Below are 22,889 nucleotides of genomic sequence, written 5' to 3' on the forward strand. Positions count from 1 at the left end.
TATNTTTCACCATAAGTCATATCAGGAGTTACATGGTATCAACCTGTCTTATTACTAATGATATTCACTTTGATCATTTAAGTTGGTTTCTTCCAGGTTTCTCCATAATAAGTGGAAGTTTATCTGCTTGAGTATTATCAAAGGAATTTCTATGTTGACGTCTTTCAGAATAGCCTTTGGATTGCTGGTGGACTTTCCATGATTGAAATATCATCTCCAAGGACCTCATGGAGTCAAAGGGCCCAAACAGAGATCAAAGTTCTCCCTAATAAATCATCGGTCTCAATGTATGAGAGTATTTACCAATGTCTTTTTCAAAATCATTACCCCCTTTCGCTGACCTGAATCATGAGTGGATTCTCCTACAGAACCTGATAGGGTATGAAAGTTAGCAATGAGAGGCCAGGAAAGGGGAAGAAGAGCCATACATCAATGAATTAATTGAGTCACTAGGTAGCAATATTCGATAAGCATCAATGCAATGAGTAAAAGAAAGTGGGTTCACAGCAGAGGCAGCAAAGCTGGTATCAATATGGTTTTATCACAGGGGTGGAAATCCTCACTAGCATTCCGCATAAACTGCCCAAGAATGCCGATCCATGAACTGAGAGCAGTTTTCCCAGCTGAAAATGAGTCAATATTGCTTAACATCTTTCTGTGGTTATTGGCACTACATTTTTAAACAGGGTCATACTGTGACTACATATATCACTGTGAGATACCAATGAGACAAGATCGCAGTTTCCTCTTAAAGTCTTAAAGGCCACGCAAATGTGTTCAGTTGGGAATTTTACCATCGGAACAACAGAGCTAATATTTCTTCCAACTATCATAAAACACTGGACAGGAGGCTATAGAATAACATACAAATGGATGAAATGAACAACCAAAGAGCATTAACAATGGTTGGGAAAAAAACATTATCCCATGAAGAAAAAGCTGCACAAAATGAAACAGAACATTATGACCCATCCTTGTGGTGTATTTGAGTCTAATTCCTTTGTGTCTCTGTGTGTAAATATAATATGCACTTTTCTACCTTGTTTTGCACCTCTTTGAATTTAGATTTTGGGTCCCTAAACAGCAGTGACCTTTTCATTGGAACAGGCAATGAGGCTGACAAACATATCTCTGTCTGGGTTTTAATAAAGCTTTGTAAACTATAATATTACAAATTGTAGTTCTCTTTCTCATCATCTCCAAGTGGAATTATAACTCTTGTTGGGCAGGGTCATTGGCATTTGATCCACTGAATATTCGATGGGAGCCCCTCTAAGTTGGGCCTTTGCAAATGACTAAGGTGTTGTCAAACATGAAACTTAGAAACCATACTGTAAGCTTCTGTTTCTATAGATAAGAAAACCGAAGTCCATTGAGATTGAGTATTTCCCCAAGGACATACACTGAGTTACAGAAATGATATCAAAGAAGAGAAAATAGGAGAAATATTCATTTGGTGATATTTTGGTACTATTTCTTGAATTTCACTTAGTGCTGCCTCATAAATACCACTTCTCCTTTAGGTGTTATATAATTTTTATGTTCATAAAAATTCTGTGCTGTATTAATTTCCCATTTTATATATGTGAAAATTAAGGATTAATGGGGTGAAATAACTCATTCAAATTTATGCAATGAGGAAGTAGCTGACCCAAAGTTCCTAAGTGACCCTTAGTCTTCCAATATTATTCTCTTGTATTCTGAGACAAAATAAAAAATTATGATTCTATATATGTCCTCTTACACAAAAAAATATACTGACTTCTCCAGTAAAGTATTTACTTCAGCTCTACAAAATACTATTTGACCTTTTTTAAGCAAAGAAAAATACTTTATTTCTTTAAAGATCTTTAAAAAAGCTTCCCATGGGGAAAATTATTTAGCTTTAAGTTTGGTGGTTGGAACAGCATCTGTCCTGTTAAATGCTTTCACAAAATAAATTGTGCTGGACAGAAATTTTCTCAGAAACATTGTTGAGAGGAGGGTGGGAGGTAGCGGAGTCAGAAAGCTGTGACAGAAAATTAGGGCTTACTGCTCTGATATGAGAACTAAATTAATCCCCAAGTCCCCACCTGCCTGGGGTTAAGGAGCAAACATAACGTCAAGCACCTAATGAAGTGATTTTGTAGAGGAAGCTAAAATGCAAGCAAGCCATGATTCACCTGTTTTTTTAAAGGCCTGATTTTATGCAGACCTGAAAAGTAGGAAATGACAAATTGGTCATTAAATGAAAAACCAGAGGCTTTGATTATTGGAAGAAATGAAAATAGCATATTCTGCAAACTATACCATATTTAATTATTTATATCTTGTTTAATCATTGATGCACATGCAGTTCCACGGTCCCTTAGCCTTGTATATTCATGTTATTCTTCACGTCTGTGATTCATGTAAGGATAGAATCAATGCATTCTGAGGCAGCACGACTAGGATGTGGTGACTGTGCTTACTTTTTTTTGATTAAGTTAAGCTTATGTTCGAATGACCTTTGCCAACCTATAGCCTGAGTAAATGATAGAAACAGTTTCTGTTGGGGCATTAGGTAAATCCATCATGACTGCACAAGAGAGTGGTTTGGGGGGGAGGATTGTAACTGGAGATCATTAAGTAACCTACTGTGACAATCAGATAACCTACCATTTGGAGACATGAGGGAAATAAAGGCAAATTTAATTAATTAATTGAATCAAGAAACCCCTTATTTACACAGGGATCACAGTGAAGGCTGAGGAATCCTCACAGTCTGAGCTCCAGGGACAGCAGTGGGGAGCCTGAAAGAAGGAATTTATGTTGTCTTGTTCAGTTTCAAATTAGTGTAAATATAGCTCCTAGTTAGAACTGCATAGCCAGGATTGAGTCCATTTTGTTTAAAAATTTCACATATATTCCACATAAAATACATCATCCATAGAATGAATGTAAACATATGTATCCTACAAGCTTTTTGTGTTCATTTGTTCTTTTATAACATTATTTAACATTAATCTTTCTTTTCCCTTTTCCTCCCCTCCCTTCTCCTTCCTTCCTTCCTTTTTTTCTTTCTCTTTTTTCCTTTTGTTTTTTCTTTCCTTTCTTTCTACCTTCCTCCTTTCCTTTTCTCCTCTTTTTTATTGTATTTTTTCCATTACCATTTATCTCCCTTATACTCCCCCAATCACCACCCGTTGTCCATAAGTTCTTTTTCCTTTTTGCTTGATCCCTCTCCCCACCCACAGCTGCCAGCCTGTTCTCCATCTATGAGCCTGTCTCTATTTTGTTTGTTAGTTCAGTTTGTTCATTAGCTGCCACATATGAGAGAAATCATATGGTATTTGTCTTTCTCTGACTGGCTTATTTCACCTAGCATAATATTCTCCAGGTCCATCCATACTGTCACAAGGATACAATTTTTCTTTTTTACTGCTGAGTAGTATTCCACAGTGTAAAAGTTCCATAGTTGTTTTATCTACTCATCTACTGATGGACATTTGGGCTGCTTCCATATCTTGGCAACTGTAAATAACACTGCAATGAACATAGAGGTGTTCGTGTTCTTTCAAATTAGTGTTTTGATATCCTTTGGATATATTCCCAGAAGTGGGATTGCTGGGTCAAAAGGCAGATCCATTTTTAATTTTTTGAGGTGTCTCCAAACTGATTTCCACAGTGGCTGCACTAATCTGCATTCCCATCAAAAGTGCTAAAGGGTTCCCCTTCTCCACAGCCTCACCAGCACTTGTTGTTTGTTGATTTATTGATGATAGTCATTCTGACCAATGGGAGGTGATATCTCATTGTGGTTTAAATTTGCATGTCTCCCCACCTCCCTCCCATTTCCTTTATACTTGTTCATATGAGTCCATCCTCTTTCCCCCTGTGATTCTCTCCCCTCTCCCCTCTGGTCCCTGTCAGCCTGTTCCGTATTTCAGTGTCTTTGGGAGCATTGGGCAGGGAGGAGGGAAGGGGGCAGGGCTCGGAATATAAGACAGAAAACTGTACTTCAACAAGAATTAAATAAAAAAATAATTTTGCATGTCTCTGATGATTAGTGGAGGACATACAGATGAACAATAGACATATGAAAAGATGCTCAACATCACTAATCTTTTTCTTTTCTTTCCTTCCATCCTTCCTTCCTGCCTTCTTTCCCTTCTCTTCCCTTCCCTTCCCTTCCCTCCCCTCTCCTCCCCTCCCCTCCCCTCCCAAGTCTCTCTCCTTCTGAGAAATTTGTTCTTTTAAGTGACTGTATGTTGCATATAAAATACAAATCACCCATAACTAAAATTATTATTGTTGTTTGATGACTTAAAATTACAAGCATTCTTACCATCCACTACAAATGGAAGAAAGTCAAAGAGCTGATTTTGAAATTGGGGCAGCACAAAGAAAAACTCCAAAATCATATTCTACCCCACCATTTCTTAACAATGTTTGAAGAGCCAACAGTATAACTGCATTAGTTTCCTATTGCTGCTGTAATAAATTACGGTAAACTTGGTGGCTTCAGACAACGCAAATGTATTATCTCACGATTTCTTGGCTCTGACCCTGCATCACTTCCACCTTTGCTGCTGTCGTCATATTTGCATTTCTGACTCTTTCTCACTCTGACTTTCCTTGCTCTTTTATAAAGACCCAGTTTTTACCTCAGATAATTCAGAAAATTTTTTGCATCTCAAGATTCTTATATTTGCAAAGTCCCTTTTGCCATATCAGATACATAATCACAAGTTATGAGGCCTAGAATGTGAATGTCTTTGCAAGTCATTATTCTTCCTTTCACTACCATCAGTTAGTCACTTCACCGAATCTAAGAAAAGAATAAAATGTGCATTTTGCCCACCAGTAGCTGTCAACATGGATCCTTTTGTGTACGGTCCTCCCCCTGGTGTTTGCATCAATTTGTGACACATTAAAGCATTCTGATTCTTGAATGTATTTAAGTAAACTTGCCTGTGGTAGAGGGTCTGCAATTGTGTCTGCAAACTTTTGGCTGTTATTCATCAACCTTGGCAAGTGTGAATTTGCAGTTTCTCTTATCAAGAGCTGGAGTCAATTTTAGTACATTATTTATCTGACTTGTATTATGATTATTTTGAACAATAGAATATAGGGAAGTGATGTACAAGTTATCATCAAAGGCCTCAATGCAGTTCCATTTTCTCCTTTAAAACTTCTATGACCTATGCAAAACTTAGGCAAATTGGTATAGGAGAAGAGACCACATGGGGTAGACTGAGTTGTCCTAACTCTACAGCCATCCTAGAATAATCAGACCCAAATGACTTGGTAGCTGATCATAGATTCACAAGTGAGATCAGCAACAACTAGAACTTCTCAGCTCTCCAGAGACTTGTAAGCAATAATAAATACTTACTGTTCAAAGCTGAGAATGGGGCAGGGCTGGGAACACAAGACAGAAAACTGTACTTGAACAAAAATTAAATTAAAAAAAATTCCAAAAAAAGAAAAAGAAAAAAAAAAGCTGATAATTTGGGATGGTTTGTTACACAGCAAATCCTAACTAATACATTGTATTATATAACACAATGTATATAATTTACTTAGTTTTGTGAGTGGAATATTCTTTCTTAAATTTATAGTGTCTTTTAAATTATTAAAAACTTTAAAAAAATCACATTGCACACCATTCACTTGGAATAATGCCATGTATTTAGGGTTTATACTTTTGAGTTGCAGGCTGCCTCAGGAGCACAATAACCTTCAGTTTAAATGTTCATTCTAGATTGCCCTTACAGCATACAGTAGAAATATTAACGATAGGTTGTATTCTTTTTTAGAAACTATAAATGTATTTTAATAATTTCTCTTTAATTTTAAAAATTGAAAATATATCATTAATTTTATGTTGTAATTATATTATGATAAATTATTTTAGCAAAAGCTCTGGAATAGACTGAATATTTTATAAGGTTTGAGATCATCTCTAATGAATTTGTATACTTATAGTAAATAATACTGACTCTAGTAGTTCATTTTTCCAAATACTTTTCTGAACCAAACTCTCCTTAAATGGGCTCTCTTTAATAAATAAAGACATATTTCTTCCATGTTGTCTAAAAATGCTTTAAACAAATGTGTGTATCAGTATATATATATATGTATGTGTGTGTGTGTGTGTGTGTGTGTAAAATATTCTATACCTTTAAAAAGTCTATAAACTTTAGATTAAACCTCAATATCTTACAATAATTTTTCCAAGCAATTTTTTATTGCTGAAGAGTTCCTTCTACAGTAATATTAAAATGCAGTTTATTGTTTATTATTGTTGAGATAATTTGCTAATTCAAGGAACTTCCTTATCTAAAATTATTTTCTGGTGTTGTTTTAAATTTCATGAATATTGAATACTTTTCCCCATGTAATCAATATCTCAATAAATGTCATACTCATAAAGCAGCTAGACTATTTTGCATGATTTATGCAAATAAACATTATTTTATTACTTTATAATAGCAAAGTATTGATAAGAGAAAGAAGTAAAGGATCTATAGAAACAAAGGGTTAAGTTATATATAATTATCATGCTTTGGTGGGAAATATATAATTCTGAATTAAGTTAAACTAGGATTCTTTTCACATGCCTAATAATATAGCAAAATATTTAATTGGAAGAGAGTAGTTTGAGTCCCCATTGCCTTCTCATTTTACTTTCCCTTTTTCTCTCCTTGTTCTGGAAGCCACATGGAATTTGCAAAGAGAGTTTGGCAAACTTGCCTAATACTCATGTATGTAAACTGATTCTAAAAACCATGGGCACCTGGTATGGAAGAGAAATTTCTAAATGCACAATCCATGTTCCATACATTGAGGAGAGTGTCACATTATGACACAATACTTTAGAACACGGTGTATTGAGTTCTATTTTTGTAAACCGAGTGGTGGGTTTCATGTATCTGCTTCTTTCAGTGGTTATTTTTGGGGCACTCGATCCAAAATCACATGCCATACCAATAGTAACAATCTCTCCTTTCCACTAGAAACCCTTATGAATGCTTACTATTGCATTTAAGCAGCTACATCTCTCCCAGGTGAGGGTAGATCACATTACATTATTTATAAGAATAATTTTTTCTGACTTTGATATTTTCTATCATTATATCTTGTAAATTCCCAAACTTGTTACACTAAAGTCAAAGGGGATTGAACGAAAACTTTTCTACAACTTTACTTTTCTTAATTTATTCAGATAAAATTTTTAAAAAATAAATGAAACTATAAATATCTGTGTTAAATGTTCCCCAATCCCTGGACATCCAGCTAAAAAATATTATAAAGTTATAAACAAAAAGAATTGAACCTACTGAGTGAAAAGGAAGGAAAGAAAATTGTCAAAATAGGGATTGGCAAATGATTGCATCTTTGAGAAATCCTCTGATTTCAGTAAAGGCTCATAAAGATAACTTCATATCACTTATTCTCATTAAACTAAGTCAAGTTATCCAGTGTACAAGAATGGTCTTATTGTAACTACTCTATATGTCCAAGTAGGAAAACTGAGAACAAATATTAGCAAAATAATTTATTTTGAACAATTTTCTATTTCTGTGAAGCCTTCTGTGGAGCTAATTATCCATTGACATGAGGAAGACTGTACCTTTCTGATAACTGTCATGGAGTGAAAAATTAACAAAGCATGAGTTTGCCTCCCAGTGGAAAACCCAAGATCATTTATTAATTATTTATGAAATTCTAATATAATCTTTTATGGAGGAACCCTAATGAGTGTAATAAATCCAAGCCATTCCAGTTTAAACAGTGGTGCGTTTTAACTGACAATGGAAGTATAAATGTATTTATACTTCCACTGATGCTGCTGCTAATTCTACTTTCTGCATTTGATTAAATGACCCCTTTAGCTAATAGACATATTTTACAGGTGACATAGTACACCATAATCACTGAGGTGTGATCATCATATACTACAAAATATTCCAGAGTCTATGTAGTGGTTTAAATATATTATCAATAAACCTCACATGATCCCTGTAAAGTAGCAGATTAAGACATTCGTATTCACAATGTTAAGCACCATGCGGCACCTAGGGAAGAAAATGGCAGGTTTTAGGATTAAAATCTGGGTCACTGTGGTTCCGAAGCCTTCACCTGTTTCATTTCACCATCATTACTAATAAATCCTCACTGAGCTCAAGCTAAATGCAGCACCATTTCTAGATATTTGAAGCACAAAGAGTGGTAGGAAATCGGCCTTGCTCTAAGGAACTTACAACCCAGATGTGAAGACAGGGCACTCGCACAAGGAGACATCAGCATTAGAGGGCCTATCAGAGCTGTTTCAGCGGGGGTGAAAGCTGTCGAGGCCCCATTGGCACAAACCATAGAGGAAGTCAGTAACAGAGGATGCCACATGGCACACCGTATTATACGTCTGCTTCAGGACATCTGTCTACAGTACAGGCGGCGGGGAGGGGGTTGGGAGTAGGCCCTTAGAAACAAATAGCAGGCTAGGCAATTTGCCTAACTTGGTAACTGCAAACTTCGACTGTTATTCAGTGGCTCCCTACCTTTCGGCCACACTCAGCTGGTCCCGCTTGTCTGTTTCCACTCCTCGGAGCTTCAAACACACTCCTCAGCTCATCAAGGGCGATGGAAAAGCGCTCTATCCTGCGCCGACCGGTCAGGGTATCCTGCTTCAGGACTTGAGTCTGGCCGCCTTCCCTGACATTGTCACTCTTGGCCTCAGGGCCCATCTCTTCAGGCTCGGAGCTGAGCCTCTCTTCCACCCCGCGGGGCAGACGTGGGGGGTCTGGAGGCCCAGGTGCTGGTACTGCTACATCTCTCTCAGGTTCAAGCAGTTTGCTTTCTGGAGGCTGGAAGAGCCTGCAACGACTGCCCCCGGGGCAGCACTCCCTTTTCTGGTCATCACTGGATTCCCATTTCTGCCGCAGCAGGTTCAGAGAGCCCTTTTGCATTGGGTACGTGGGTGGCTCCAGGTTTTCCTGCAATATCAAAAGCCCTTTCATCAGAAATATGCTCAGGTATATGTGCCATTTTCAAAATGCTGTGTTTACACGTGTCAGCTCTGTGCTTCAGCGTAGAAATCCAACTTTGCTATATCATTTCTGGCTCTTGAATTAACCCTACAAAATGATGTCAGTTAGTCTAGAATTAGATTATGGAGAGGAGTGACTTATACAGCCATAGTATTAGAGGAGGTCATTGAGAAGACATGACCTCTGGGTGGCCTTCGAGCTAGACCCAGGCCATCAGAGGCTCCTTCCCTCCTCCCCTATCCCTGAAATGTATGTTCTGCTCACTGTTTCGCAGTCGGAGCCATTTCAAGGACGTAACCTTGATAGAGTAACCTGTTGTTGAGACCATCTGGACTGTACACATGACTGAACCCCACTAAAACCTCTATATAAACATTGAAGAATCTGGCAGGCTGGCGCAGGGACCTACTTGTCTTGTGTCCACCCAAGACAAGTCTTCTATATAACTTGCCTTGCTTACCAAAACCGTATCCACCAACCTGGAGTTGTCTGCCTTTTTCTTTATATCTCATTTTAATCCTAACAGCATCACAATGGTTTAGTTGTTATTGTTACTACTATTTTACAGGTAAGGAAATTGAGAAGTAATTTTCCCACAGTTCTGAGTGGCAGAACCTGGATTTGAAATACATCTGTGTGACTCCAGAATCTGTTCACTTAACCACTGGAATACTTAAAGTCTCTTAAAGATACTTAAAGTCTCTTTTGCATTTTAAGTGCCTGATTCACATCTCATTGTGGAACTGATTAGAATTTTACCTTTTTCAAGTTTTGAGAATAATGGGGGGAAAATCAAGTAACACAATGGACTCTTAACAGAAACACACACAAACACACAAATCATAGAAAGCAAGAAATCGCCGTCTTTTGCCATAGAAATCACTACTTTCTGTTTTAACCCAGAGATTCTACACAGCAAATTTGGAGCTTTGAAAATTAATTTTGTTCTTGCGGGGTAATGCATTTTCCTGGAAAAGTATTAGCCCAGTGGGTATGGTAAACAATGTCACTTGGATTAAGCCCTGAAAGTGTCTCAAAGGTCACCTAACACAATGCTCCAGACTGCTGTGCAAACCACACAGTGCGCTGTGAAAAACAATGTGTGCATTGGGACTCTGTGCACACACAATGTTAATACACATAAAGGAAGAAAACTGTTGTTTTTATTAAATAATACTTCCCCTCACTGTTGAAATGTGCAGTGATATTTTCTATTCTGTTATGCTTCAGTATTTTTTTAAAAGGCATTTGCTGTCCACTAAATTGATTTAATGGTCTACTAATGGTTCTGGACCGCTGACTAAATCTATACTTACAGCAGGAGTTCATTCCCAGGTTGGATTTCACTAACTCTGTGACCTTGTGAAACTTCATTGGTAAAATGAATTTTATATACATCATGGCTTTATTTTGAGGAATATATTAGATAATGCATATAAAACTTCTAGTGTGTATTAGACCCCCTCAATCACTGTTAATTCTATTCCAGGCCCCTATTGCTAACTAAAACAACACCGTTTAAATCACTCAGCTATTTATGCTACACCTGAGCCTCATATAGGAGTGCTTAGGAGAAGAAAGAGGGTTTTTAAGCCACAGATCCAGGCTTACCAGACTAAAATATTGGGTTTTAATAAAATTACTATTTAATAAATTTGGATTAGTCACTTGTCATAAAAAGTCTCAATAAAACAGTAGAAACAAATAAGACCTGAATATCTGTTTGGGGAAACTGATTAGTATTTGTTGAGAATTTAATCAACATATGCTGGAAATGTCTGTGTCTCATGTGTGAATGAACTTTGGAAAACATCTTATTAACAAGGGAATCATTGGGACATTTTTCACAGCTGGTGATAGTGACCTTGTAAGGTCATTTAATATAATTTTTTCTGAGCCAACCTTACATAGCTAGGAATGAAGAGCTAAGAAAAAGAAAAATTGGTAAGTGAGAGAAGAAAATCGTTTTTCTACTACAGAGAAGGAGGTCCTAGCATGTAAAACTGACTTGGAATTTCTGGTTCTAGATAAAGGTGGAATAAACCTATCTTCCTCTATTTACCTTATTAAAATAGCTTAAAACCCTGGAAATTACAGGTATTAGATAAATAGATAGATAGATAGATAGATAGATAATAAGGACTTTGAAAGGTATCGGGAAAGCAGGCTGCCTGTGCCCCTGAGAAACAATATGGTGGTAAATTCCCTGGGTTTTCTTTCAGCCTTTTTATATTCAGAACTTGTTGCTAAGAGCCAGTAACCCCAAGACTCCAATGGGAACAAAGAAAATTTCCCAAGAAAAGCCTGCTTTCTTTAGCTAAAGAAGTGAGGAAGGGGCAACTTAACAATATAAAAAAATGCATGCTATATAATTTCCATCCCCTAGGAAACTATTAGAATACACCCACTGTATACATGGTTCTTCTCCCCCACATCAACCAATTCTCAGATTCTCTGGACTCCAACTAGATGTTCTATGATTAAGTTTATTTCTTACACTAATTCTGATAATCTGGCATTAGCACATACTCCACAGGTTAGAGTCTCAGTTGCACAAGATTGCCCCCCTTCAAAAGATAGTCACAAATTTTATGTTACCACATGTCCTTCCGATCCAATGGCTATACATCAGGGGTTCCCATGATCCTACTACACAGGTTTGATAATTTCCTGGAATGATTCACAGTGCTGAGAAAGGCACATGTTACTTACATTCACCAGTTGATTGTAAAAGATGCAACTCGGAAACAGCCAAATGGAAGAGATGCAGAGGGCAAAGTGTGGGGGAGGGGAGGATGCAGAGCTCCCATGACCTCTGCAGGTGTGCCTCCCTCCCAGCAGCTGGATGTACTCGCCAAACATGAAGTTCTCCAAACTGCATCATTTAGGGAGTTTTCTGGAAGGTTCACTACACAGGCTTGATTGTTTAAAGCACTGGTAGTTGGTAGTTAACCCAATCTCCAGCCCCTCTCCCCTCCTGAAAGATCAGAGGGTAGATTAAAAGTTCCAACCCTCTAATCATGCTTCGGTCTTTCTGATGACCAGCCCCCATTATGAAACTATTTAGGACCCCAGCCACCAGTCATTCCCTAAGCAAACAAAAGACATCCTTATTATTCCAGAGATGCCAAGAATTTTAAGAGATGTAGGCCAAGAACTGGGAACAAAGATCAAATATGTATATTTATCATAAACAGCATGACAATTTGTTACTTTACCCTGGCTGTTCCCTCCCCCTCCCACCACAAGCCTGGTGTTAGAGAATAGTAAGTGGGGAGCCAGGTTTTTCATCCCCACTCAAACGGGTCAGTACAGCCATTGGAGGTGCCTGTACTTCCACACCGCCTAGCGTAATGAGATTTTTCTCCCCATCCTCGATTGCATCACAGGACACCTCATTGGCAATAAGAACTTTTACCATGGTGATGAGGACTCTCTCTGGCATCAGTGGTGTCAGTGGAGGGCACATGGAGAGCAATGGGCAGGGTGAGTGGGGCTTCTCCCCTTCAGAGATGGCCAGGGTGAGGTCAAGGAAATCCCATCTCCACCTACCAGTAAAAGATCACCCCTCTCCAGGGAGTGAAAGGAGGCGAACTGGGGAAAGTGGACTTGCACTCAACTTGTCAAGAATGATACAACTCCTCTCTTCATCTTCTGGTAAAGATTTAAGATGTGAAGTTCACAACATAATTGCCCAAATATCCAGGATACATCTGAAAAGCAATAATTGCACCAAGAGCCAGAAACACCTAACTTGAAGGAGAAAAGCAATCAATGGAATCTGCTCCTGAGATAACTCAGATACTTGGAATTACCTGACAAGAATTTTATACTAATCATCGTAAAAGTGCTTTCAATGAGCAATTACAGACATGCTTGAATTTTTTTTAAAAAAGGAAACCACTTAGCAAATCGAAGATATAAAAAAGAAACAAATGGAAATTTTAGAATTGGGTTATAATAACATAGAAATAAACCTTACTGGATGGCCTCAGCAGAATGGAAAGAACAAAGGAAAATGACAAATGAATTTGAAGATAAAATGATAGAAATTGCCCAGTATGAACAACAGAAGCAATGCAGTGAAAATTAAAAAAAAAAAAGAATAGAGTTCAGGGGCCAGTGAGATGATAACAAAAGCTCTAACCTTCATGCCATTGGAGTCCCAGAAAAAGAGGGAAAAAGATGATGGCATTGAAAGAGATTTCAAAGAAATCATTTCTCATTTAGGCTGCAAATTTCCTAAATGTGGCAAAAGACATAAACCTACATAAGAAAAAAACTGAGATAACCTTCAAGGTACATGAAAACAGAATTACAGAAAACAACATTTAAAAAAAATTGAAGGCAGAAAGAAATGACACCCATCTATCTATAAAGGAAAAACAATTTGAATGACAGCAGATAACCATGGAGGCCAGGAGGAAGTGACCCAGGAGGCCAGGAGGAAGTGACCCAGGAGTTTTCAAGTGCTGAAAGAAAATAGCTGCTAGCTCCAAATCCTATTTCGCCAAAATTATCCTTCAGGAATGAGAAAAGGATGACACTCTAAAAACAAAAACTAAAAGAATTCATGGCTACCAAAATTACCTTAAAAGAACAGATAAGGGAGTTATGAAATACAAAGAAAATTATGAAGAAGGACTCCTAGAACAGTGGAAATGAGGAAAGAACAATATAAAGAGCAAAATCATGTACAAGTGCACTAGACTTTCTCCTCCTATATTTTTAAAATTATGGTTGATGTTTTGAAGCAAAAACTGTAACATTATCTGATATGGTTCTCAATCTATGTGGAGGAGTTATGTAGGATGATTATATTATAAACTAGGGAGGGAAAAAAGATATAAAGGAGGTCGTTTTTACACTTCACTGAAACTGACAGTGTGCTGACACCAATGAACTGTGATGAATTATGTATGTATATACAATGTGATATCTAGAGAAACCACTAAAAAATCCATATATGAGACATTAAAGACGCTACAGAAAAGCCGAAATGGATTCTAAGAAATACTCAAGTAACTCACAGAAGCCTGGGAAAGGAAATAGAGAAACTGAAAGTAGAAACTGAGATAAAACAAACTAAAATAACAGACCTAAGCCCTATATAGTCATGTGCTGCATAATGACATTTTGGTCAATGACAGACCACATATATTGATATGATGGTGGTCTCATAGATTATAAAGGAGCTGAAAAATTCCTATCACTTGGTGATGTCATAACCATAGTAATATCATAGTGCAACACATTACTCACATGTTTGTGATGTTGATGCAAACAAACCCACTGTGCTTCAAGACACACAAATGTGTAGCACATAAAATTACATATAGTACCTAATAATATTAATAATGAGCAACGATGTTACTGCTTTATGTATCTACCATGCACTATACTTTTCATCATTATTTTAGAGTTTATTCCTTCTACTTATAAAAAACAGTTTGCCATAAAACAGTACATAAAAAACCATTTTGTTACTCCAGTAGCAGCCTCATACATCTGGTGTTTACTGTGTCTCTTCATTGCATCATTTTCTCTTGTGCTTAATTTAATCTTGGGTTATTTTGTGCAGTAACATGCTGTGCAGGTGTGTAGCCTGTGAGCAATGGGCTGCGCAACCTATATAGCCTAGGTTGTAGCAAGCTATACCATCCAGGTTTGGGTAAGTATACCCCATGATGTTCATACAACTTCAAAATTGACTATCCACACACATCTCAGAATGCATCCTGTTGTTAAGCAGTTCATGCCTGTAACAGCAATTATTACATGAAATGTAAATGATCTAAAAACAATAAAAAGACAGTGATTGTAGATAAAAATCACCATCTAACATATATACAAAAAGGTATTATGCTAGTGAATAAAGCCAATCTCAAAAGGTTACATACCATATAGTTAAATTTACATAACAATCTTGAAATAAAAAATATAGAGATAGTCTACAAAACAGATTACTGGTTGCCAGGGGTTAGGAATGTGGGATGTGGGTGGGCTTGAGTGTAAAGAACAGAACAAGGGAGATCCGTCTGCGTGGGGATGGAAAGTTCTGCAGCACAATTTCTATCATCGAGAAGAAATAACTACCATAAAAGTGCAATAGTGTACACACGTGATAAGATGGCACACAACTATATACACACATTGTCTCGATGACAATGTCCTGGTTTCAATCCTGGAATGTGTTATGTAAGATGTAACTACTGAAGGAAACTGGATAAAGGGTACACAGGATCTCTCTGCACTGTTCGCAGCTTCATCCAAATCTATAATTATTTCAAAATAAAATATGAAAAGCCAAGGTCTGGCTGGTGTAGCTCAGTGGATTGAATGCAAGCCTGCGAATCAGAGTATCATGGTTCTATTTCCAGTCAGGGCACATGCCTGGGTTACAGGCCAGTTCCCATCAGGGGACTCACGAGAGGCAACCATACATTGATATTTCTCTCCCTCTCTCCTTCCTTTCCCCTCTAAAGATAAATAAATAAATAAATATTTAAAAAAATATGAAAAGCCAAAGAATAAACAAGGGATGTGGTAGTAACTCCTCCAGGTATTTCACTTGGAGGCGAGGGTGAGAAACGTAGAAAGTAGTAGCAGCATTCACACTGTGTAGTGACATAGGGTGACAAGGCATGTGCTGCATAGGCCACTGTTAGAAATGATAAGTGACATACTTGTGTCAGTTGTCAACTTATTGCCTCTCTCCTCCAGGTGCACCCTTGGATATACGATCCATGATAAACAACTGAAACCCCTGAAGCATTGCTCCTTTAAAGTGAGCACGATGCTCACATTTCTCAGTAGAGGGCACTGGAAGAACACTGCAGGAGGAAGAGGCTCCCTGAATGACCGCTGTGGGCAGGGTGTCCCAGGGACATGGGTGTGGCTGGGCAGCACTGGAGCCTGTCCAGCCAGCCAGTCATTGAATGCTGCCCCTCTATGATCTCATAGCTTTGGCCTGGGATAATCTTTCCACAGCCCNAGCACGATGCTCACATTTCTCAGTAGAGGGCACTGGAAGAACACTGCAGGAGGAAGAGGCTCCCTGAATGACCGCTGTGGGCAGGGTGTCCCAGGGACATGGGTGTGGCTGGGCAGCACTGGAGCCTGTCCAGCCAGCCAGTCATTGAATGCCGCCCTCTATGATCTCATAGCTTTGGCCTGGGATAATCTTTCCACAGCCCTCTCAGCATGGAAACAAATCCAATAGCTGCCTGTGGCCTGGAGGGTCACACGCCGAGCAGTGGTTAATTCTGCAAGCCTCTGAGCACGCTGCATGCAACCCACCAGTGGCCCATGGGGCAAACACTGATCTGCTGCTTCTTTTGCTAGCTCTGCATAGCCTGTGTGCTCCGAGGGCTTCTTGCCTAGACAGGTGCTCCGAGTTCCATTACATGGCTTTGCCACCAGCTGCTAATCACCTGCTCAGTCTTTATCACAGAGGGTGGCCTATTGCTTGCCTAGGAACTCCAGACTGGCTCCAGTCTGGCCAATTGAGCAAGCTTCTCTGCTCTCTGGGGGCTGAACCACCTGGCTTCTTCAAGGAGGTCTGTTCCCTTTGCAGGTTTGTCCTCCCTTGGTGGCCCTCCTTGGCCCCTGAGGACCATGTACTATTTCCTTACGCATTATGGTTATACTTTTATTGTAGTTGTTAATTCTTTATATTAAACTTCTCCTGTTTAACTTATTGTGTGGTTTCTATTTCCTGATTGGACCCAGACTGCTACAATACTTTTGTTCAATAACAGATGCTTACTCTCTAATTCCAATAGTAAGTCATGCTGACACCTATTTTCCGTGCTGTCATGGTGATGCATGCCATTGTTCCCTTTAGTATCAGGTGTCCTGGGGTGTGACATGTGGTTATGAACAGCTCTTCTTCCTCTACTTCCCAGTCAAGAAATGGCAAACATCATGGCAAAGGACAGCATTTCCTGGAATGTCCTGCTGGATAGGACAAGGGTGTCCAGGTCTAGAAGGTTCTAAAGGTTACTTCTTTATAAGGTTAAAATGTAGCATGGTATTTTGCAGATGCAACTGTAAACAGGAGAAGCTGGCAGGAATCCATTCAATAAACGTAGCCAAGAAATCAACAGGTGATTTACCAAACAGTGTATACAAGCAATGACTAAGCCTCCCTTCCAGGGACAGCTTTGGATACAAATCTGCTGTTTCCTTTACTTGCTGCAAGTAAATAAAACTACCTTGCAACAACCACATCTCATTTTTGAATAGAGTACCCCTTGAGTTCAGTAAAGTTTCTACCAAACTCTTGTCTTCAAAGGTGTTCTTCAGAAAACATTACAGAAAGGGATACCTGGACAAGTTTAAGGAAGGTAATATACACTCCATTCTGAGAGAACTACAATGTGCACTTCCATTTTAAAGGCTACGAAAATTCTTTCAGACAAAAACAAACAAACAAAGAAACAAACAGCTAATTCAGTGTTGTTTTAAACCTATTTAACAAGAAAATCTTTTATCACAAAGTGCCTTTAACATCCTCAGGTATTGTTTTCCATCAAAGTCATTTTAGTAAGTGTTGACATAAAGCGAAAATCATTAATTATAAAAAGCAAGCTTCAGATTCCTTCTTAGTCTATATATAGTGATGGAAATTGATTATTCATCTCACTTAGTCATGACATTGGAAAATGTTTAAGTATTTATGTTAATAATTATTATGTTTTAAAAAACTTGTAGTAATTTTATTTTATTAAAAAATAACTGGCCATCACAGTGATACAATAAGATATGACTTCACACCAGTCAGAATGGCCATCATTAACAAATTAACAAACAACAAGTGCTGGCAAGGTGGTGGAGAAAAGGGAACCCTAGTGCATTATTGGTGGGAATGCAGGCTGGCACAGCCACTGTGGAAAATAATATGGAGTCTCCTCAAAAAATTAAGTGTGGAACTGCCTTATGACCCAGCAATTCCACTGCTGGGACTATACCTTAAGAATCCTGAAACACCAATTCAAAAGAACCTATGCAGCCGTCCTCTTAGTTTGGTTTTGTTTTAGGTGTGACGGCTAGATCGGGAGTGGAACCATGGAAATGGAGATCACGTGGAAGGTTAGCAACAGGGGAGTGGGAGGAGGAGAATGGGGGAGAAGGTACAGAGAATAAGTAGCATAGACAATAGGTAGAAAATAGACAGGGGGAGGGCAGGAATACTATGGGAAATACAGAATCTAAAAAACTTGTGACACATGGACATGAACGAAAAGGGGGAATGGTGGGGGAGGGGTGTGCAGGGGGGAGGGGAGTGAAGGAGGGAATTGGGACAACTGTAATGGCATAATCAATAAAATATATTAAAAAAGAAAAGAAACCCAAAGCAAACAACATCAACAAACAAAAGAACCTATGCATCTCAATGTTCATAGCAGTGTTATTTCCAATAGCCAAGTGCTGGAAACAGCCTAAGTGCCCATCAGTAAATGAGTGGATCAAAAAACTGTGGTACATTTACACAATGGAATACTATGCAGAAGCAAGAAAGAAAGAATTCCTATCCTTCACAACAGCAGGGATAAAACCGGAGAGCATTATGCTAAGTGAAATAAGGCAGGCAGTGAAAGACAAATACCATATGATCTCACTTGTAAGTAGAACCCAATCAACAAAACAAATAAATGAGCAAAATAAAACCACAGACATAGAAATAAAGAACAAACTGACAGTGATCAGAGGGTAGGAAGGAGAAGGGTAACAGAGGAAAGAAGGGGAGGGGTCAAGTCAAGGAACATGTATAAAGGACACATGGACAAGGACAATGGCAGGAGGATTGAATGTGGGAGGTGGGGGTGGGTAGGACAGGGGAGAGGAATGGGGGTGGAAATGAGGACAACTCATTAAACAACAGTAAAAAGGTACAAAAAATATGGCTGGCATCTGCTAAAGACAACACAGGAAACTGAAATTTATGTATAAAATGAGAAGACTTTCCCAGCATTCAGGGAATTGTATCATAAGTTAGAATCTTGATATGTATAAGCTGAGGAAAATAATTATATATTTTATAATAGCAAAATTCATTTAAATGTAAAAAAATTGAGTTGAAATGAAGATCCCAAGGTTATTTCCCTGTGACTATCTACAAAGGTTGACAATTGGTTACCACATCCCCTTTTTCATACTCAGTGAAAGGAACTTTGATCTGCGTAGGATTCACTTTCGTTCACATATCCAGAAGCCTCTTGCTGGGTGTGATGGGGCCTCCCTGCCATGGTACCTGGCCACCCGGGTGAGCAATGTTCAAGAACAGCCTGCGCTCTGGAATTCTGGACTTTGGTTGTCCTTATCAAGAGAGTGTTTTCACTCTGTTGCATCGTTGAGATTGAGGTTGTAGAAGGCAGACTCGGGTAGAATAACACTGAAAATTTTAGGGCATTACACATCCAATCTTGGCATTCCATAGAAATGCGTACTGTTTGGCACCATCACACACAACACGTCAAATGTTTTGGTCTGACCTAAGTGAGTGAACTCTGTACTTTCCCTTGTTTAGGGAATGGTTTTGGTAATGCAAGAGATTTTTTCAACAAGTTTCCTTCCATCCTCCTCATTTTCTAGGATTTAATCACTCTGCCCCTTCAGTCTCCTGTATTCCTTTTCTCTCCTCCGACAGGCCCTTTGCAAACGCTGTTTCCTTGGCTTCAGTACTCTCTGCCCTCGCCCCCACACCCTGTTCTCCTGGTATCTCCTGATCGTGTGTCCAGCCTCAACGTAAGACATGACTTCCTCAGAGCACCATTCCTGATTTATCAGAGATATTATAGATCACTATTTAATAAGCCTCCGAGGTGATTTTAATGAGCGTGATTTGAAATCCGTACCTTAAAAAACGCTAATAAGAAGAATAACTGTTTGCCTGGACTGACAGAAAATCTGCCAGGATTTAATACGTACATAAAGACTGACATTCACATTAGGTGCTGCAAGATGACCTGCTATCTCATGTGAAAAAGTAACGGGCATGTAGAGCGAGAATTTCTAAGCAAGGAAAGGATAGTCATATCTGAAACTAAGTTGTTAGTGTATTAAAGACTGGATTTTTACAAAAGTGCCCTTGTATCTTGTGATCTCTATAATTGTAAGAACTGTCTCCTGCCTCTATAATTGTAACATTGAAGTTTTTTTAATACTACTACTACTACTACTAATAATAAAAGCTTTGTGGTCCATTTCATAAAACAACATGAGCAATGATTTCACCTGTCAACCTCCCAATCTGCTCAAAGAAAAATTAAGTCTGAGTAACTCTTGGTGAGAAGAAATATTACCAAACACTTTCCTGTTCCACTGAAATTCCCTGAAGTCAAATTTTAAGAAAGCTTTGTAAATAGTCTCCTATGGTTGATTTACTAAGACTCCTTATAAATCATAACTCATGTTTCTTGAATTTGAAGACACACTTTGAATTTGCTGTACTTTTCTAGTGAGAGGGTTTGAAGCTTAAAGGAGAGCTATTTATCAACTTGAGACATATTTCTAAATCTCAGAAATACATGATTATGATAGTATACCAAGTAAAAAGTTTTAAACAGCCTAATATGTGACAAGAGTGACAAAAGTGATGACGCCTTTGACCTGTATCTTCAAAACGGAGAATTTATCCTAAAGAAAAATTTAACTGAAGAACATTCTGTATCTGCATGTGTTCCTGGGAGCATATGAATAGCCATCTAAAAATATAAAATTTGAAAGTTCAAAGCAAAAGGGATATTTAACAAAGTATACGCTAGTCACAAATAAAATTAGGTAGCCATCTGAACTGGTGAATATGAAGAAAACATACAAATATTAAAATGAATTTACAGTATAACATTAAGCAAATATACAGAATTAAATGCACTTTATTATTTTAAAATATATGTATGTGTTCAAAAACTGAAAGCATTTTAAAAGATGAAAATAACTGTCAGTTTATTAGGAGTGGGTACAATATAGGCTTTCCCAAATTTTAAAGAAAAAAATAAATACTGTCTTTAGCAGCATTAAATTGTCTATCTCCTAACATGAAAGAGAGAAGCCTTTAAAACCAGTTATAAATTTTTGCGGAATATTTTAAAATGACCCACTCACCCATGACTCTAATATTTATAGCATCAAATCCCCCTATTCTCAGTTTTCACCAAGCAGAGAATTACGACTGACGGTAACTTAAACCTCAGACTCAGTTTACTGCGGTCACCGCTGTTTTAAATTACAGCACTATCCAACCCTCCCCAGAATCAGCATGCGATACCTCCTTCTTCCCTCTGGTGTTTTTATGTATGCATATATTTCTATTACGTCTACGAAATGACACCCGGGCCTCACTGCAAGTGTTGTCATTCCATTGCTCTAAAATCGTGGCACTCTGTGTCAAGTGACCGGTCAAAGGTTATTCTGGAAAAGAATACAAACTCAGCTCCAGGAACCTGAGAAGCCTCCTCCAAAGGTTTCCTGTGGGGACCTGGAAGGAAAGCCTTTTGCCGGAGGCGGGCAGGTGGACCTCTTCAGGGGGCTATGTAATCCCACCTCACCCTATTCAATCATTTATCCTGAAGGTCTGAAAACACAGCATGCGGCACAGGGTCTGGATTTCATGACAGAGCTGTTTTGTGTAATAATTTCAGTAATAAATCAAGTTAATTATTTCTCTTTCGGAAAAGCACCAAGTGCCTGCTTCCATTCTCTTGATTTCTACTGATTACTACATGTCCTCTCTTTTCCCAGCACCCACTGCCCCCCTAATCATTGCATTTCAGAGATCAAAACAGCTCCTGAAGTCCTTTCAATAAGACTATAATATACAATTTTTCTCAAATCTAACTTAGAAATTTTCATACCACCTGAAAATTTCATAATAATACCATAATAAATTCCATAATACCACCTGAAGTTAGGAAACTTTTTTTTGTTAATCAAAATAAAGCTCTACCAATTAAAGAGTAAAAAAGATATCAGAGTGAGATAAAAATGTATTATGGAATAGAATTTTATTTAGTATGGGTGTCTCATCATTGATAACTACAACTATAGGGTGGAAAAGAAACATATTTTGCAAAACAATGCTAGCTCCTTAAAACAGTAGCTAATGATTCCAACAAGATGACAGAACATAAGAAGACTGGAAGGTGTATCAGAATCAGCAAGCTACAGTTTCAAGCTACAAAACAGAAAGGTTTCCAAGAACCTGCCAAATTTATGTTGTCACTGAGCCAGACTCTCTGCCAAGGAAGTCCTCAGCCTTGCAACTGCGGAAAGTAAGTTAAGGTTAGTAAAATACGTTCGACCAGCACCTTCCAAAAGGGGTGAGCATCCAAGGTATTAGGTTTATAACACTAGTATTGGTGCAATTTTATTTACTTTTATATTTTGGTTATAAACCAAGTATCAGTATTTCTCTTGTGGTTCCAAAATATTCTCTGACAACACCTTTTCCCTCCAGAGGAAAAAATTCTAAAGGCAATAAATAAAAATGTCTTAATTAGTTTTGGTCAATGGTTGCTGAATATCTGCCTGATAAGAATGTGAAAGAAATAAGTCTCAAAGAAATGGCACTTTCAATATTAAAAATATCTAACAAAGGCTTGTTAATAATAGATGTTGCCAATTTCATTAATTTTTCTGGCTATTCTAACTTCATCAAAACAGATTTTCAATTAGTTTTCCTTCTGAAAATGTACCTAAAATTAGTACATTACTTAATTTGCCACTAATAAGATGCATGCATAATTCATATACATGAAGAAAAACATAGGAATAATGCATTAGTTTATTTTTCTGTCTTGTATCTTCTCATTAACATTTATTAAGAGAACTGGCAAAGCACCTGGCTAAGACAAGTTATTAAAAGAATTTTAC

Source organism: Sturnira hondurensis, unplaced genomic scaffold (assembly GCF_014824575.4).
Source record: "Sturnira hondurensis isolate 20B ecotype Veracruz unplaced genomic scaffold, ASM1482457v3 Scaffold0004136, whole genome shotgun sequence".
NCBI classification, from domain to species: domain Eukaryota; kingdom Metazoa; phylum Chordata; class Mammalia; order Chiroptera; family Phyllostomidae; genus Sturnira; species Sturnira hondurensis.